This window comes from Acyrthosiphon pisum, chromosome A2 (genome assembly GCF_005508785.2).
Source record: "Acyrthosiphon pisum isolate AL4f chromosome A2, pea_aphid_22Mar2018_4r6ur, whole genome shotgun sequence".
Lineage (NCBI taxonomy): Eukaryota > Metazoa > Arthropoda > Insecta > Hemiptera > Aphididae > Acyrthosiphon > Acyrthosiphon pisum.
In genome coordinates this window covers 87,625,462-87,632,496 of record NC_042495.1, presented here as the reverse complement: position 1 = coordinate 87,632,496, position 7,035 = coordinate 87,625,462, and positions in this window count along the sequence as shown.

The window sequence follows — 7,035 nt, the reverse complement described above, 5'->3', positions numbered from 1 at the left end:
CCCCCCCCTCCCCTTATGGGCGCCCTTGTAATAAGATGAAATTATGTAAAAAGTGTAATTTTGAACTGGATATACATTATACGTAATACTATAATATGACTATTTTATATTTTATATTACCAACATTTAACGTCATATCCGTTAAGTCAATTTTATAGTGTTTAAAATGCACGATTTGGATTAAATCGGATCGTACAACTTGTTTGAATGCGAAGTCTATAAAAAAATACAATCGGGTATAAATTGGCGATGCTAGAGCTTGAGTGAATACGATAAGAGCTAAATATAGCTCATAATATATTATAAGCAGTGGCGCAGTGCGCATATTGTACATTTTACCGATTCACGCAGGTATGACATATTATAGTCGATTTTAGGGCCATATTTGTAACATGTACATATAACGGTTATTTTACCTTGCGAAAATAATATGTAAAATTCACTGATATAAAATGAATGTACCTATATAAGTTTCACTGATGTCTGATATTAACAATAATAAAAAGAATAAGATACATTTTCAAATTGTTTATCTACAAGTTACAACTATTTAAACAATATTGATATTATAATAAAAATTAATTAATTAAAACTAAACTTGCCAACTATAATAATTAATGATTATAATAGATAGGGGAAATTTAGAACTACTGCGCTATATACGCGTTATCAGAACTGAACGTAGGTACATTTAACATTTTACAAATGTACAATATATTAGATACCTACTATCATAATTCATAATCTACACAATAATAATCAAAAATCAAACATTTAAGCAATAAAAATATCTGTGACATTGAACGCATTGCGTAATTCATTTTGGCCTTAAATAGTACGAAAGATAAATTTAGTTTTAACTTAAATGTTAAGAATAAAATTAATAAAAATTAAATTGGTCAACATAATATGTTAATATATTATATTAAGATACTGGGGTCTGGGGGAGTTTGCGTTTATTTTAGCTAGTCAAAAAATATAACCAGTGAAATGCTACAAACTCCCGCTAAGTCCACCTAAAAAAAAATGTGCCTCCCAATTAAGTCTAATCTTTTTAATATAAACGTATACATCTTATTCATATATGTAAATTATAAAGATTATGAAAAAATAGAGCTTATAAAACCATTAAGCCCATCCAAATAGGTTTATCATCAAGCTTTGCTTATGACGGTAGGTATAACTGTATTATATAGGTATACGTAATACGTGTTATACACGTGAACAGATTATTATTACAGGGTGTTTCAGATTTCATGTTTCAAGAACGGTGGGTCACATGAAAGTGTATTGGAATTAGTTAAAGTGACCGAAGAAAATTGCTCTCGATGGGCGAACATAATATTTAATAATCATTGATTGGAAAATGTAATGAATTATTTGATGTATTGTAAAGTACCTACTACCTAGTACCTACCAGTATTCGAGTTAAAGTATTTAAGTTTAAGTATTCGAATACGTATCGTTTAAATATATTAATTACAATATTATGTGTACCTATACTTGAAATAATCCTTTAAATACTTATGAAAATCAGTATATTATCTGTATCTATATTTGAATACTTTTAAAAAGTGTCTGTTACAACACTGAATTTATTAGATGCAGCACCACAATAAAGTCTAACTACTACATAGTACCTATATTATATTGTAAAGGTATACGTAGTACTACAATATGACTATATATAATTATATACCTACTGCGTAGAAAAAGCAACAGCGCGTGACGCGCTGACCTATACGAGTACGGCGTGTCGGCGTAAAATGGTAATCTTGCAGAGTATTAATATTCGAAAATATTTCAAGTCAAAATTTTTATTACGAACGAGATGATGTATCTTGTATGAGAGACTTCTCGGAAATATATAGTTGGAAATTGAGCTAAATGGATGAGTAGGAAAACGTTGTTTAATCATTGTCTGATGCAAAAGTGCGGCGGCTCAGGCTCGGCACCACTAAACGAAAATATATAATGAACAGATGAAAAATATATTTAGGTAGGTCGATACGAGTTTTACTATGCGTATATATTATGATAGTTGAGAAATCGTTTTTAAAACTGACTTTTTCGAAATTCTATTTCAATTTAATAATATATGTATAAAACCTAAGAAATGTATACGAACAAATGAATAATCGCCATATTTATGGTTGATAAAAAATTAAAAAATGATTCAAGTAACTCACAATATTATGATATATGCAATATTCTTATGAGTTTATTAACCAGGTTTATAAAAAATATTTCTCTAAAATACACGGAATGCGAGTACTTATATACTTTATTATAAAGGTATTATACTCTCAAATAAAAGATAACGACTGCCTCCGTGTCCTGCAATATGTAATATATTATATAATGCTGCATTCGAGATCTCGAAATAAAACAATATTTTTGAGGTAAAAACTAAACAGATAGAAGGGTACCATAATTGTATAGGTAAAAATGGTATGTAGGTAATATATATACTAAATATATATTTAGTAACCGTAGCTCTACGATTCCGTCTACCATGAATTATTATATACCTAATAATTCTATAAGAAATTCTATATATTATTTTATTCAAATTTACGATATGAGATGTTTATATAAAAGTATACCTATATGTACGGGTATCTACCTATATATTATATATAATATGTATATCCGATATCGAGTTAGCAAATAAAAAAATAATTGCATATTATTTATTAATGCGTTTGGTCTGTGAAAATTTTTGTTGCAAGCGATAGTAAAAAATGGATAAGAATTAATCTTTTTATTTTCTTATACACTGTTTCGTTAATTGACTAACACTAAACCTACAGCATAAAAATGTATTTATTAATTATCAAAAACTATTTTAACTAGTGTACAAAATTATTTTTATTATATGAAATTAAATAATAATATATTATACACATGCGCTTTAAATAACACGACTCTATTGTTGGCGTCTGCAGAGTACCTATACATAACATATTATACTATTATAATGGTACGTTATATAGGTACATACTCATATGGTATATAACATATAATAGTCGTATGCGTCTAGCTCTCATTATAATAATATTTAATATATTATAATTGCGTTTACCTTGAGGTGGAAATAACTAATGTCAAAGTCTAAACACACACACAAAACGTTGATCTTCCGATGTAAACGAAAAAAACAAATATAAATAATATAATATTACTGTATAGAGATTATAATAATAATAATAATAATAGTAATATTTTAGATTCGGCAGCGAGCATTTGGCCATGATGTAACAGTTATAGTGGTCAGACAATATAATATATATGTAGGTATATGAAAATATGTAGGTACATAATAATCATAATATAGCTTTTCTGGCGTTATAATATACTTATCGCGATATTTTATCAGGCTTGGACTTTAATTAAATATTTTATTAAAATATAAAATCAATCTCGCTAACATTATTAACATTTAATATTACACAGTCGTCGTACATAGATGAATCCATACATCTTTAAACAAAAGTGCCGATGTTAAGGTACTTGTTAGTTGTTTGTGTATAAAACTATCATACGATTTTATACTTTTACTATATATATACCTAATTAATGCCATTATAATAATTACATTGATCACACCACTTTTTATTTTATTTTTTTCGTTCGAATTTTATCATTAGCATACGTAGTACTGTAGTAGGTATACCTACTTACAACACAAGAATGCACTTCAATTGGTCCACTCGTCGGTTAATTATCAATTAATTCAATAAAAATTGGTAAAAATTAATCGTATCATCCTCGCATAGATAATTAATAAGTATACTTATACGGTGCTTAATAGATACGATGTAGTAGGTACACAATATTGAATTACGTAATTTAATAAATATATTTCATGAATGTGAAAAATCTAATATAAAAAACAAAATGTTTAATAAAGATTAATTATACGTTGGTTATCAATAATTTATAATTATAATATAATTATTACTGTAATAATTAAAATATGACTGAGATTGTCAACAAAATATTTGATATTAGAAAGTGTACGAAAGACATTTAAGTGGTTTTATCTATGTGCCTGTATACCTACACCTAAAATGTATTATTTTTTTATTATTGAAGATTGTTTCTGATAATTTATGAAATAATAACATGATAGTATTCATTAATAAGGAAGGTAGGTACCCATATATGCGATAAAAACGGTAGGCTACCTAAAAGTGTGAGTATTTTTTTTCTTAAATAATTTATTTTTCATAATTTATTATAATTGTATAACCCTTTCTCATTTTTTAAGACAGTACGCGCCAACACAGTTTGATTTTAAACTCTGAAATATATTGATATACCTGGTAATTTACCAATTACATTGATCCCTATTTTTCCTTTAAATATTTATTTATTTATTAAGTATTGAACGAGTAAGGCACTGTTACAATAGACAACAACATTACAATCATTAAGATAATGTATAACAAAATAGGAATATAAAATTAATGATAATAATAATAATAATATTAATAGTATTAATCATAGACATATAAGTAAATATGTCTATGGAAATTGGTAAAAATAATAAATAATGTAACATAATTACTGAAAAAAAACATAGCGTTTTTATAAGTGTTGAGAATTAAATAATTACAATACGATTTGAATGAGTCTAAATTTGGTGAGCTAAACATATCAATTTTAAATTTATTAACAGTTTGCATTAATCTATTGCAAAGAGTGTTAGTGCATAGTTAGTAACTTGTATGCTTAAATGAAAGGTGTTTGTCGATCGAGTGTTAAAAGTGGGAGTATAGAAGGTTAAACTGCTTAAAAAATCTGGACAGTCTACATTACCATTCAAAAGCTTATACAGGAAACATAAGTCAAGACTTATACGTCTGTGTTCCAACGTCTGGAGGGTTAATAAAAATAAGAGTGGATTGTAAGATGTAACTAATTATACATTTTTTCAAATGTGAACCATCCTTTGTAAATTGTTTAGGAGATATTTTTTTGGTAAATGTTGATGTACCTAATTAAATCTAAATTTTAAATAGAGTTCAAGTTCTAAGAATAAGAAACCATGATCATAAATTTAGAATCCATTATATGGAAGCAGCTATGATTATTTGAAAATTATATAGTATAAATAATAAATGTATTAAAATGTTTATTAAAATTATAATTTGTAAAAATTATCCGAGACTTCCAGTATAATAATAGTCACTTACTATAAACTAAATATTAAATTCATTTTATATTTGATACAAAACCATTACTATAATAGGTTTATCTTTAGTAGATACTTGCATAAATTATAAAGTTTATTAACTCAGTCAACTCAGAACTAGTAATTTAAATTAGTACTAATAACTATTTTAAATTTAAATTTAAATCTTTTAATCTTTCTTGTCTTTCAGCACAAGTCCCGCTTTTGAAAGGAGAATCAATGTATATTTAATGTACAATCTTTTTGTTTCATATAGGTTAGGTAATATGTTACTACAGTTTTAATTTAGTGTCGGTAAATCTATTATTATTATGAAAAAATCATAATAATTAACAGTAAAAAATCATGGTTCTTGTGAAAAAAATAAGTTTATATCGCCATAGAGTAATTTTTAAATAGTGTAAAAATCAAAATATTTGAATATGCGTTTGTTGTGAACTTAAAAATTCTGAAAATCAAAAATTAATACATTTATTATTTAAGGATAAAAGTGGGGTGATCATGCTTGGTTAAACACTATGACGTGATCTCTATATTATACGATATACTGTATATATAATTTTATACATAAATCTAATATTATTAGAAGAACGTTGTATTAATTATTATATTATTTTATTATAATAACAATTTCAAGTTGAGGCTGTGGTGAAATGTGGAAAGGTTTTGGTTTTATCTATTTTTAGATAATTATTTTATCTACTCATCTAATCAAAACTTTAAATATTTATAATTAACAAACAGCATAATAGAATATATATATACGATAATTTTGATACTAGTTTAATACTTTAATGTATAATATATGTGTAAATCTGACATCAACGTTTTCAGAAAAATTATCTCTTCATAATTAAAAAAAACATATCAGGAGATGCGATTTTAAAGTCGAGTTGATAATAAATACTCACGAACAGCTTATAAAAATTATAGATAACATTTTTAATATAAATTATTGAGTAGTGTATAATTTGTATGCTATAAATAATAAATGTACCTACGTATGATATAAAATCGGATATAAAAAAATAACACTAATTTTAATTTATAATATTTTTTTAATGATTAAAATTAAAAATCTTTTGTAAAAATTTAGTGATAAAAATTGAGTAAAAGTGTGAAACATTTGAGAATAGCCGGTTATAAATAGGTCAACAGTCGACTTTTAGGGTTAGGGTAATTCCCACGAACTTAACTTGGTGGGAATTCTCCGAAATGCTAGGCCACTAAGGAATAACTGGGAATATAAAAAATGCACGATAATATTACTTATCTACTACTTATTGCTAATGCCTAATTAATTAGTAATTGTGTTAGCTACTTATCTAATGGAGTATTTCAATTTTATTAGATTCAAATTATTCATCAAAATATAAATACATAATTAACTCTTAAAAAGAGGGTGAAAAACAAATTTCTTTTAATAGTATTATATTTAAATATTATATATAAAAATAATGAAAATAATAAATAAATTCATTTTGGAAATAAAGAATGGAAGATGGTAATCGCGTACTTAAACTATAGTAAACTTAAGACATTAGTATAAAATATTGTTAAAACCAGAGACGAAATAAATATTCTTAGTTAATTTTTGATCATAATTCATAATTATTATAACATTTACGTGGTGCTTATCACAGAGTCTACACCCTGCAGGATAACTGTTATTCTATGCGACAGAGCGACTACACTATTATACTACAGTAAGTTAAGAGGACGTTATACCTGCATGTGTTGTCTCCATATTACAAGTGCGTAACATAGCAAATCCTACGCTCAGCAGAACACATGTAGCTCCGTTGGTTTATAAATTAGATTGAATTGACCTCTTA